This window comes from Physeter macrocephalus, chromosome 4 (genome assembly GCF_002837175.3).
Source record: "Physeter macrocephalus isolate SW-GA chromosome 4, ASM283717v5, whole genome shotgun sequence".
NCBI classification, from domain to species: domain Eukaryota; kingdom Metazoa; phylum Chordata; class Mammalia; order Artiodactyla; family Physeteridae; genus Physeter; species Physeter macrocephalus.
This window is the reverse complement of record NC_041217.1, coordinates 23,628,469-23,641,504: the sequence shown is the minus strand read 5'-3', so window position 1 is coordinate 23,641,504 and position 13,036 is coordinate 23,628,469. Positions and strand designations below refer to the sequence as shown.

Sequence of the window (13,036 nt, the reverse complement as noted above, 5' to 3'; positions counted from 1 at the left end):
ACAGTGAGAGGCCCACGTACTACAAAAAAAAAAAAAAAAAAAAAAAGACAGCAGCCTGAATGATTCTTTTACAATTTAAGTTAGATTATGTCACTTTTCTTATCAAATCCCTGCAATGGTGTCCACCGGAGTAAAAAGCCAAATCCCAAAGAGGGCTTTCAAGGTCCTCCATGATCTGGTTTCCTGATATCACTGTAATCTCATCTTCCACCACTCTCCCCATTCCCTCCCTTCCACTACAGCCACTTTGGCTCTTTTGCTGTTTCTTAACCACACAGACATTCCTGCCTTTAGGGCTTTTGGAATAGCCACCCTTTTGCCTGGAATGATCTTCCTTCTTATTCCTTTCAAGTCTGCTCAGATAGCACTGTCACATGATGGGTCCCCCAGAGGGCAGCCTCAGAGCTGGAGATTAGCATGCAGGAATTTTATTTAGGAGTGCTCTTGGGGTCAACTCCCACATGAGGGAGAGGAAGAAGCGGGGTTGGTCTGTCTCAACAAAGCGGTAAGCCAACCCCACACGGAGCTCTGAAGCTGGCAGAGTTAGAGTGAGGGGCTAAGACACTCTCTACCTGATTCAACCAGACATTGGATTGAATTGACATTGGAAGGCAGCTGCAGGGAAGGGATCAGGCGACTGTCTTCAGCAGAGGCAGTTCCAGAGGAAGGCTGACAGCTGAGGGATGTCTGCTGGCCGCACTCGCAACAAATTGGGTGAATAAGGTGATCAGCCCTGATGCAGATCATGGGCAGTGCATTACAGCAACCATTATAATCCACCCCTTCTGTGCTCAGATCTACTACTTGATAGAAGTTTGGGGAGCAGCTCCTCCAGAATTCCAGGTGGCTCCTTTCTGAGGGGAAACTTACAAGAGAGAGGTTAAGGGGATGAACCACAGCCCCTGGCATGGCAGATTGTCTCGGGGCAACAGTTGAAATTTATTTTCTCTCCTTCCCCATATTATCCATTCTAGATTCCCCTCACCTGCATATAGCACCTTTGCTGATCTAGGTGGCTTACCCGGTGGGTGACCCAGACCCTCGTCTCTGATGGTTCTGTTTCCTGTCACCATGCCCTTGTCAGCCATAGCTTCTAGACTTGTCCATCAGCTGTCAAAATTGGGTGAGGAAGTATCAAGAGTCACCCAGGGGCTTCCCTGGTGGCGCAGTGGTTGCGCGTCCGCCTGCCGATGCAGGGGAGCCGGGTTCGCGCCCCGGTCTGGGAGGATCCCACATGCCGCGGAGCGGCTGGGCCCGTGGGCCATGGCCGCTGGGCCTGTGCGTCCGGAGCCTGTGCTCCGCAACAGGAGAGGCCACAACAGGGGGAGGCCCGCATACCACATGGGCCCGTGAGCCATGGCCGCTGAGCCTGCGCGTCCGGAGCCTGTGCCCCGCAACAGGAGAGGCCCCAACAGGGGGAGGCCCCCATACCACAAAAAAAAAAAAAAAAAAAAAAAAAAAAGAGTCACCCAAATGGATCCCCTGCATGCCATCTTGTTCTTCTTGCCCCAAGTGTGGAATAGCCATCCTGCCTTCGCTACTGGTCAGGGTCTGTCACTCCTGCCAAGGTGGGGACTCCTCCTCTTGACTGCTCGTCATTTGGCACGAAGAGCCTGAAGTTCCCAAGAGGCAGCCATAGCTTATGATTCAGTGAGAATTTTTCTGTGTCCCCTAGTGGAAGCATTTCTTCTTTTATAACTGGAATCTCTAACCCTGCAGAGCCCAGAGCTGCAGAGACAGGAAGTGCAAATTCCCCGAGTGGCTCATTGAGAGTGATGGTAAAGGGATTCATTCTTGCTTCTACCTCTTGGTTCCCAGATTGAAAAAGGATGTTGCCATCTTAGCAATGCCTTCAAGTTGATGCTTCAACAGCCTATTCCTTCACTCCCTCTGACTAGATAGTATGATGTATGCCTAGGGTCATGGGCCTACATTCGTACCTCTTTTGCTGCAAAGTGAGTCCCTTGGTTTAATACAATGTTTACGTGGGATCTGATGCAGATTGGAACACTCTAGAAGCACTTGGATAGCGGTACTGGTTGAGGCCCTGCATGGAGAAAAGGCAAAGTCATCAATGGAATATCTAAGTCTTGCAACATTAATTGCAAAAAAAAAAAAAAAAAAAAAAACGAAAGGAAGGGAAGGAAAGAAAGGAAGGAAGAAGAAAGAAAACTTTAAAATAGAGCTGTACTTCCTCATCAATGAAATATTATACTTTGTAACTACTGAAAACTATGTTCTAGAAGACTAGTTAGTAACATAGTCTGTGCTGTTATGTGAGAAAAGCTGTTTATAAAACATTTTATACACAAAACAATCAGTACAATTTGATTTTGTAAATCTATGTGAGCATAGAAAAATATTCAATAAACGGTAGTTGTTATGTTCTACATTCATCTATTAGGGTCCCAGCGCTTTTCTTATACATTGAGTAAGCTATAAATTAAAGTCATAACACATTAATCATTTATGTGTCATAATTTAATGCAAATGTCCTCCATCTTTTATCTCTCCGTTTGCACAGAAGTTTTAAATTTTAAAATATTCAAGTCTGTTCATCTTTTCCTCACTGATAGCTTCTCTTGCTTTAAAGCCATGAAAATTGTCATTCCTGCACAGACCTAATAAATCTTATATTTTCTGCTAGTTTTTCTATTTAAAAAATTTAATTGCTACTCCTTGCAAGGTAGCTGGTTGGTTTCCTCAGGGATGATAGCAAAGAAAAGACTCAGAGTTGATCTCTGTTGCTGGCAGGTTGGACATATAGCACAGTAGCTAGATCAGCCTTGGTGAGAGGGAGCCCATGCTGTTGGGATCATGCATAGCCTCTGTCCCTCACAACATGGCTACTCTACTCATGCACCCAGTGTGCCAGCAGATATGACAGAGGTGGGTTGACTTTAACGGGCTGAGTCATTTTTGCCTACCTCGTTGTTTAATTCTTCTTCTTTGGTAGGTACTATCTCATAGGCATGCTAGCCAACGACCTCTACACTGCACGCCGGCTCCCACATGTCCATCCAAGTGTCTCCACCACAGACTTCCTTATCTTGATCTTCAACTCTTTCTCTTTCAAGGCCACTGCCCAAGCCATTCACCACTGCCCATGAGTTTTTTGTTTGTTTGTTTGTTTGTTTTTTTGTGGTATGCGGGCCTCCCTCTGCTGTGGCCTCTCCCGTTGCGGAGCACAGGCTCCGGACGCGCAGGCCCAGCCGCTCCGCCTCATGTGGGATCTTCCCAGACCGGGGCGCGAACCCGCGTCCCCTGCATCGGCAGGCGGACGCGCAACCACTGCGCCACCAGGGAAGCCCTCATGAGTTTTTATTTATTCCAAAACCCAAGCCACTACTTTCTTTCACACAAATTGGATGACAGAGTCAGTGCCTGAAGGTCTTGCCATTGAGAGGATTTCTCTTTCCATTGTCTTTCGGTTCACCCCGGAATGATACTGTAGTGCAGCTACCCATGCATTTTCAGCTCGTACCCACATATCAAGACAACTCATCGATGAACCTCACTAAGGATTTTCCCTCCTCTGTTAGCTGCTCATCACCTGGTATCCAGGGATCCACATGGAACCGTGGGAGTGAGCTGAGGGAGAGGGGCTGGTGCAGCAGTGATGGGTGGCCCGTGTGTCTGGGTCACCGACTTGTGTAGATCACATATACTCATTAGTCCTGCTCAAGGTTGACCCTGGATGCAGCATTTCCATCTTATGATGAACTACTTCTGGGACTGCCTGACCTTATGATTCCAACGGCTCTGACAGAACCCAGCTCATGCCGAGCAGCTCTGGCTTCCTGGCCACTTGTTGTCCCACGGTCAGGTGTCTGTCTCTATTAGGGCCTAATAGCATGCCAGGAGCTTTCTAGAAAGGTGTTTAATTCTCTACGGCAGATGGCATGGCCTTGCTCCAGAACCCTGGGATCTGCATCGTGATTCTCCCGTCGGGACTTGTCATCAATTCCACATGACATCTTTTTCTTTACTTTTTCTTTATTTTTTTTTTTTTTTGTGGTATGCCGGCCTCCCTCTGTTGTGGCCTCTCCCGTTGCGGAGCGCAGGCTCCGGCTGCGCAGGCCCAGCGGCCATGGCTCACGGGCCCAGCCGCTCCGCGGCACGTGGGATCCTCCCAGACTGGGGCGCGAACCCGGTTCCCCTGCATCGGCAGGCAGACGCGCAACCACTGCACCACCAGGGAAGCCCACGACATCTTTTTCTACCACTGATACCTCTAGGAACATAGGGTCTGCCAGATCATATGGCCCAAGTAGCAGGACTGCTTGCACTGCAGCCTGGACATTCTCAGCAGAGCCCTTTCCTGCTCTTAGCCCCACTTAAAGCTGATAGGCTTTCATGTCACCTGGTATATAGGTTGAAGTGATATTCCCAGGTTTGGAATATGCTGCCTGTGAAACTCAAAGAGGCTTAACAGGTGTTGGATTTCCTTCTTTGTGGTGGGAAATGCAAGAGCTACTAATATATCCTTTACTTTGGAGGGGGGATGTCTCAGCATGCCCCAGACCACTAGACCCCTAAAAATGTTACTGATATGTGAGACCTCTGAATCTTCATAAGGTTTTTTTCCCACTCTCTGGAATGCATGTGTTACAAAGGTCTCTAATGAGCTAGTCACTTCTTGCTCATCTGTTCCAATTAGCATGATGTCATCAATATCCACCCAGTCCAGGTCTCTTGGGACTACATAATGCCAAGCGTGGGAGCATTCACATAGCCCTGAGGCAAGACTGTAAATGTAGGGACTCCCCTAGTGGCTAGTGGTTAAGACTCCGCGCTCCCAACGCAGGGGGCCCGGGTTCGATCCCTGGTTAGGGAACTAGGTCTCACATGCATGCCGCAACCAATAGTCTGCATGCCACAACTAAAGAGCCAGCGAGTTGCAACTAAGGAGCCCACCTGCTGCAACTAAGACCTGACACAACCAAATAAATAAATATAAAAAAAAAAGACTGTAAATGTATATGTTGTCTTTTCCAAGTGAATCAACTGTTTTGATCCTCTTTCTGGTAGGGATAGAAATAAATGTACTCGTTGGTTCACTGGCCACATGCTATGTACCTGAAGATATGATAATTTGCTCTAGCAAAGATATGACATCTGGCACAGCCGCTGCAGATAGGTCTACTACTTGGTGGACTACAGTAATCTCTTGTCATCCTCCAGGATCTGTCTGACTTTTGCAGGGTGCAGACTAATGACTAAATGGAGACATGTTGGGGACCACCAGCCCTGTATCCCTTAGGACTCTGAATTACTTTTGTAATTACTTTGTATGAATTGCTATCATCCTCGCTGGGATGCACTATTGTTTTTTATTTACTATCTTGGCTCATGGGGGCAGGAGTGGTGCAAGAAAGGGAGTTTCAAAGGTCTTTCCACTAAATAGCTTTTATTCCACAGGCCAAGGAACCAAGATATGTCCCTTCAGAGACTAGGGAAGTGACCACCTGGTAGGCCCATGGACCCAGTGGGCACACCGGGGGCCAGACCTGGGCCAGCCTCCACTTACTAACTGGCCCCCATATGCAGCCACTCTAACAGGGTTCTCATGATGATACTTCAGGTATCAGGGTCTCAACTCAGACCCCATGCCCAACAGTCCTTGAAGGAGTATTCCCTTTTCTCAGTATCTGACTACCCAAACAAGTAGTCACGGTTCCCTTTTGGGAAAGGTTTGGGAAATGCCTCCATGTACATCATCATGCTGTTACAGGGTACTTCCCACTGGGGACCTGGCCTTTCTTTCAATGCATGAGTTCTAGGTCTGAAAACTAATTCCTTTCTGGAAACTGAGCAAGGGATCGTGGCTATTGGGGCTACCATCCTTGGATTACCGATCATCAGACTGAGCAGAGCACTTTTGCCCAATTACCTGTGCTGTGTTCTATTAACCACCTCCACAATTCTCTGGGGGCCAGAGTCCCCTAGCTGCCACTCCAGCCTTGCTACTCACTAGGTAATTGCATCCACCTGGCTACTGAGGGTGAGATACCACACCTGGTCCCTGTTGTTTCAGGGTCCTATCATCCCCATTATCATTAGTGAGCCGGGTTCTGTAACGGCATCTCCTACCGTTAGCCCTGGCCTATAGACTCTTAGTGACACTGGTGCCCCTCTCACACTCACCAGGATACCTCTTATGCTTTGAGGTATCCTCCAGGCCTTCCTATGGGACACAGCCACCTGGCAGGCTTTTCTGTTGCCCATAGTATATCAGTTCTAACGTGCCCACTTCTCTGAGTCTTTTATTCCCATCATCTGCCATGGCTGTTCTGGCATTTCCACCTCACTGAGTGTGGGCCATCAGTTTTCCATGCTGCTAAGAACCATCCGAGCAGCATGTTCACACTCTCACCCTGGAATCTTGCCAGGGCATTAAATCCTATGTCCTGAAAGACTGCTCCCAAACTGAAAATCTCTTTTCCGGCTTTATACATTGCCCCTGTTAATCCCACACCTTCAGAATGCAGTCGCCTGCGTACTCTCACAGCAGCTCCTGGTGTACGTTGGTAGGTTTAGCAGCTCCTCTGGAGTAGGAGCCCTATCCTACCTTATCAGTCCTAGCTTGTCTCTGTCCAGGTTATGCTGTGGCTTTACCTTAGGTATTAGCCTAGTGGTCAGGAGGGCAGATGGTGGCAGATTCTATAGGAGGTGTGTGTCCTGCCAGGGAGAGTCCCCTGCAGCCTCTCTAAGCAAGGGGGCAGTGCCAGCCCTTCTTACGGAGAGGTGGGCCACTTCTGCAGGCTCAGAGGGTTCAGGTAACCTGGAAATTCAAGGTTTTGGGGTACATGAACTCAGATAGTCACATTCCGTGTGTCGAGGTTCCATTCTTTCCCAATAAGGGCTCTGTCCTGTCTGCGTTGGGAGTTTGACCATCTTTGGTGCTCGCTGCTCTTGTGATTAAATCTTGGACCTGCTCTTCTGCTTTCCCTGTCCTCCAGACACAGGTGAGCATCTCGTTATATGTTCCCAAGGAGGTCCTCTGGCTTTCACACCAGGTTTTTAATTGCTGATTAATCCATCTCAGTACTGCAAAGTGTTAATTATTCTAATTCCACTGTCCCAGTAGTTACTATTTCCCCCATATTTCTCAAATGCCTGATATATCACACCCACTAGTTCCATTCTCTTCCACCAGAATACTATCCCAGTTTACCATCAGTGAAAGGTTTAACAAGTTCAGTGCTACCTTACTAGGTAAGGCAGGGTCCTTACTGTCAGCTGGATGATCTAATTCCAACATCCTGTCTTAGCACCTTCTTTCTTCAACCACTGCTGATACCAGTAGTCATAGGTTGAATTCCCAGGGAAGCAGATCCTAAGGCAGGTATCAACACAGAAGAAGTTATGTTAGGAAGTGCTCTTGATATCAACACCTCTGGATGGGAAGTGAAGGGGGCAGGATTGTATACAGGGAGAAGTTGGTTGGACCACAGTGCAGCCTCAGTGAGGCCTTAGGCCCCTGTAAAGATTTAAAGCTGGACTGACCCTTTGGAGTAGTGTCAAGCTGGGGCAAGGGAGCAGGTCTTTGAATCCTCACATTAACCAATCAATGGGTGTGGGCTGCCCCTGAAGCCAGTGGGATCTTGGGTAAGGTGCCTTTCTTCATCAAAGGCAATTTCCAAAAAAGCTGAAGTCTGTCAACACTCCCAGCAGCTGGGGGAAAAGTCTTCAGTCCTGAAGGAGTACTTGGACAGCATCAGAACTTCTACTATAATCCTAATAAATAGATAAATAGACCTGACTATCCTATTTACTTAGTGAGACAACCCATGCCACTTCTTCATAGTCTATCCCTGCATCCTGAGCACATAGATTAGGACCAAATGACCACATGATAGGGGCTGAAAAAATATTTATTGAACAAATGAACAAGAAAATAAATACCTAGCTTGTTGGGTTATTGTGAGGATTGAATTGAGTTGATGAATATGAAGTAATTAAACAGGCCAGACACACAGTAACCACCATGTTACCTATTATTATTATAGAGTTTAGAGACTTAGACCAACATGGTAATAGTGATTGCCTCTGACTAGTGGGATTATGGGTAATTTTTATTTTGTTCTTTGGAATTTTTGTATTTCCCAAACTTTCTATGATAAGCACATTTAATTTTGCAATCAGGAAAATATGGTAAATTATTAAATTAAAAGAAAATTTAGTTGGGAATTTCTGTACAGTAAAGAGCATGAAAATTTTTAATGGACATCATCTCTCTGTATCAAAAAGAACAATTGGTTTGACAGCAAATTTCAATTGGTCCTTTCTTTCTTTTTTTTTTTTTAAATTTTATTTATTTTATTTTTGGCTGCATTGGGTCTTCGTTGCTGCACACGGGCTTTCTCTAGTTGAGGTGAGCGGGGGCTGCTCTTCGTTGCGGTGCGCGGGCTTCTCATTGCGGTGGCTTCTCTTATTGCGGAGCACGGGCTCTAGGCACTCCGCACGGGCTTAGTTGCTCCGTGGCATGTGGGATCTTCCCGGACCAGGGCTCGAACCCGTGTCCCCTGCATTGGCAGGCGGATTCTTAACCACTGCGCCACCGGGGAAGCCCCGGGGAAGCCCCGGGGAAGCCCCTCAAATGGTCCTTTCTTAAGGTTGACCTCTAAGTTTCTGAGGACCTAGAACTGTGCCTGGCACAGAGCAAGCACTCAGTAAATATTTGTTTGAAAATTAACGGAGAAGAACAGAGAAGGAGATTGGCATCATGGGGGTTAGGAGGTATCCGTCCTACTGTGGAAAGCAGCATTGTCAGACTGAGAGGTTTTTAAAATGCATTGTTCTGGGCTTCCCTGGTGGCGCAGTGGTTGAGAATCCGCCTGCCGATGCAGGCGACACGGGTTCGTGCCCCAGTCCGGGAAGATCCCACATGCCGCGGAGCGGCTGGGCCCGTGAGCCATGGCCGCTGAGCCTGCACGTCCGGAGCCTGTGCTCCGGAAGGGGAGAGGCCACGACAGTGAGAGGCCTGCGTACCACAAAAAAATAAAAAATAAAAAAAATAAAATAAAATGCATTGTTCTGGTCTCAGTTTTCCTATATGTCAAGGTGATAATAAATACCTGTGTCCCTCTCTGACCTTTTAGTGACCTCATGAAACTGCTTCAAGAATAAATGACTTCAGGGGCTTCCCTGCTGGCGCAGTGGATAAGAATCCGCCTGCCAATGCAGGGGACATGGGTTCGATCCCTGGTCTGGGAAGATCCCACATGCCGCGGAGCAACTAAGCCCGCGAGCCACAACTACCGAGCCCGAGACCCAACGCAGCCAAAAATAAATAAAAATTAAAAAAAAATAAATATAAAAAAAAAAGAATAAATGACTTCAATGCTATCCCTATCAAAATCCCAGCTGCCTTTTTTGCATAAATTAACAGACTGATCCTAAAATTCATATGGAAATCCAAGGGACCCAGAATAGCCAAAACAATCTGGAAAAAGAACAAAGTTGGAGGACTCATACTTCCTGATTTCCAAACTTTTCTACAAAGGTCAAGACAGGTGTGGTACTGGCATAAGGATAGAGATATAGACCAATGGAATAGAATCAAGAGTCCAGAAATACACCCTCACATATGGTTAATTGATTTTCAAGAAGGGTGCCAAGAATTCAAGAGGGAAAAAAATAGTATTTCCAACAAATGGTATAGGGACAACTGGATCTCCTCATGCAAAAGAATGAAGTTGACCTCCTATATCACACCATATAAAAATTAATTCAAAGTGGATCATACATCTAAGTGTAAGAGCTAAATTATAAAACTCTTTGAAGAAAACAAAGAAATAAATCTTCATGACCTTGGATTAGGCAATGGTTTCTTAAATATGACAATACAAGCACAAGTGACAAAGGAAAAAATAGTTAAAAATAAATTGGACCTCATCAAACGTAAAACCTTTTGTGTTTCAAAGGATGCCATCAAGAAAGGGAAAAGACAGACCACAGGATGGGCAAAAATATTAACAAATTGTATAACTGATAAGGGACTTATATCTAGCATATATAAGGAACACATACAACTTGACATAAAGACAACTCAATTTAAAAATGGGCATAGAGGACTTCCCTGGTGGCACAGTGGTTAAGAATCCACCTGCCAATGCAGGGGACACGGGTTTGAGCCCTGGTCCAGGAAGATCCCACATGCCACGGAGCAACTAAGCCCGTGCGCCACAACTACCGAGCCTTTGCTCTAGAGCCCACGAGCCACAACTACTGAGCCCGCGTGCCACAGCTACTGAAGCCCGTGCACCTAGAGCCCGTGCTCCACAACAAGAGAAGCCACCGCAATGAGAAGCCCGCACACCGCAACAAAGAGTAGCCCCCGCTCGCCGCAACTAGAGAAAGCCCACGCGCAGCAATGAAGACCCAATGCAGCCAAAAATAAATAAATTAATTAATTCAAAAAAAAAAGGGCATAGGATTTGAATAGACATTTCTCCAAAGAAAATATACATATGGCTGATAAGCACATGAAAAGATGCTCAACGTCATTAGTCATAATGGAGATGCAAATCGAAACCACAACGAGGTATCGCTTCATCATCATTGGATGAAGCTCTAATAAAAACAAGGAACAATACCAAGTGTTGGGGAGGATGTGGCCAAATCAGAACCCTGCTACACTGCTGGCGGGAATGTAAAATGGGGCAATTGCTTTGGAAAACATTGTGGCAGTTCCTCAGAAAGTTAAACATAGAGTTACCACATGACCCATAAATTCTACTCCTACATATATACCCAAGATAATTGAAAACCTATGTTTACACAAGAACTGATGCACAAATGTTCATAGCAGCATTATTCTTAATATTCAAAAGGTAGAAGCAACCCAAATGTCTGTCAATGGAAGAATGGATAAACAAAATTCATACAATGGAATATTCTTGAGCCATCAAAAGGAATGAAGTACATATTAAATGAATACATACTAAAACATGGATGAACCTTAAAAACATGCTATAAAAGGCCACATATGGTATGACTCCATTTATATGAAATATACAATAGAGTCACATTTATAGAGAGAAAGCCGATTGGTGGTGGCTAGGGGATGGGGAGAAGGATAAGGGTAGGGGAAGGGGGGATGAGAAGGGACTCCTAATAGGTTCAAGTTTCTTTCAGCGGTGATGAAAATGTTCAAAAAGTAGGTAGTGGTGATGGTTGCACAATTCTGTGAATATACTAAAAACCACTGAATTGTATATTAAAAGGGTGAATTTTATGGTATATGAATTACATCTAAGTTCTTTTTTTTTTTTTTTTTTTTTTTAAAGGTAAATGACACAAGGAGCTATCCCTTGAACTAGAGAATTGGAGGCCGGACTAGGGCCAACCTTCAGGGGATGGGAAGTCCGTGTAGCGTCACAGGGCAGCCTAAGCCTTCTCCTTCTTGCTCACAGCACAGGTACTCACATACCTGTTCCCTGCAAGACACACCTGGCTCTGTGCCGTCTATCAGGTTGTTAAACGGCTTTCAGAGCCTGAGTTAGCTGGCTGCCGTGCAAACTGCCAGCCATGCTGAGTGACTCTTCTAAAAGGGCCTGAGATCCATTCAAATAGCCCATCTAGGAGGCTTTTGTTTCCTTGCCCGGAACATCCCTTCCACCTGCCTCCATCCTCAGCCCCTCCTTCTCACACCGCCTCCACCATAGGACCTTCCGGGTTCCTGCAGGCCTCTTTATCTCCTCCACAATCCCAAAGGTCATCTACTTCACCAGAACTGGTTGATCAAAAACACCACCAAGGGAGCTTCCCTGGTGGCACAGTGGTTGAGAGTCCGCCTGCCGATGCAGGGGACACGGGTTCGTGCCCCGGTCCGGGAAGATCCCAAGTGCCGCGGAGCGGCTGGGCCCGTGAGCCATGGCCGCTGAGCCTGCGCGTCCGGAGCCTGTGCTCCGCAACGGGAGAGGCCACAACAGTGAGAGGCCCGCGTACCGCAAAAAAACAAAACAAAACAAAAAACACCACCAGGGATTATTTTTTCTTTTAAAGGAGAGATTCCTGAGGTTCACCCGGATGAAATTCTGAGTCAGTAGGTCGGGGGTGGGCCTGGAAGTCGTGAAGCTGTCCCAGGTGATTGTGGTGATCAGCCTGACTTGGGAACCTTTGATCCAGTTCACCCTCCCACCCAGTGCTTCCACATCCCTGCCAAGTGGTTGAGTCAGGTTTTCCAAGGAGTTTTCCCTGACTCGCCTCTGGAGTCAGGTGCTCCACCCAAGTGCTTCGAAAATGCTGTGTTCATCACTGCCCCTGTCTTAGTGCAAATGATGAATTGTCATTGCCTGTTTAAATGTCCCACTCCCCCACTTGACTAAAAGCTCATTGAAGAAGGGGACTGTGTCTTGTCTAATGTTTTACCCCCAATGCCTGACTCATAGTAAAGACTCAATACAGTTATTGAATGAATGAATGAATGAACACCACCAGAAATCTACTAATATAACCATTAGCTAAAGCAATTGGTACAAAGAACTTGACAGTGACAATATTTACTTATATATAGGGAATTAGAATTTGATGGCTACCTCAGCTCTGAAGATGTGACTGCAAGCTAGCTCCCCTTTGGAGAGAAGTCTCAGAAGAGCATCATTTAGGAAGACGAACCATTTACTAGAAGGGTGTGATGTATTCCCTAGGACCAAAAATAAGCATTGAACTACACTCTATTGTCTGTAAGTACTAGAGAAAAGTAAAGTAGGAGCTGATTATTTCTCATCCCGAGAGGATTTAGATTCACCCATTTATCTAGCCAAGGGCAGATTCATGTTTTGAGGGGCCTGAAACAATTTTGGAGGCCCTCTTTAAGAAGATCTTTCTCTACCACCCACGAACTTCTAGTGCCAGGAGCCTAGGACATGCTCATTTTTGTGACACCACATCTGACCCTGCTCCTTTGTGACATGCCACGTGAGTCTTCAAAGTGGGTGGTGGGAGTATCCCTGGAAGCTGTTCCTACACTGGGACAGCTAGCAATGACTCTACACTTAAATAACAGCATACCATATAACTGTGTCCC

General features: G+C 46.4%; 1 long non-coding RNA gene across 2 annotated transcripts in view; it reads left to right on the top strand.

The window, feature by feature from the left end:
* LOC114486110 (uncharacterized) overlaps nucleotides 1–12,492 on the top strand; it is a 47,891-nt gene extending 35,399 nt beyond the window's left edge. For both annotated transcript variants that reach the window (XR_003679343.2, XR_003679346.2), the window contains exon 4: nucleotides 11,295–12,492. This is a non-coding gene — a long non-coding RNA (uncharacterized lncRNA). The remainder of the gene's footprint in view (nucleotides 1–11,294) is intronic.
* The last annotated feature ends 544 nt before the right edge of the window (nucleotides 12,493–13,036 follow it).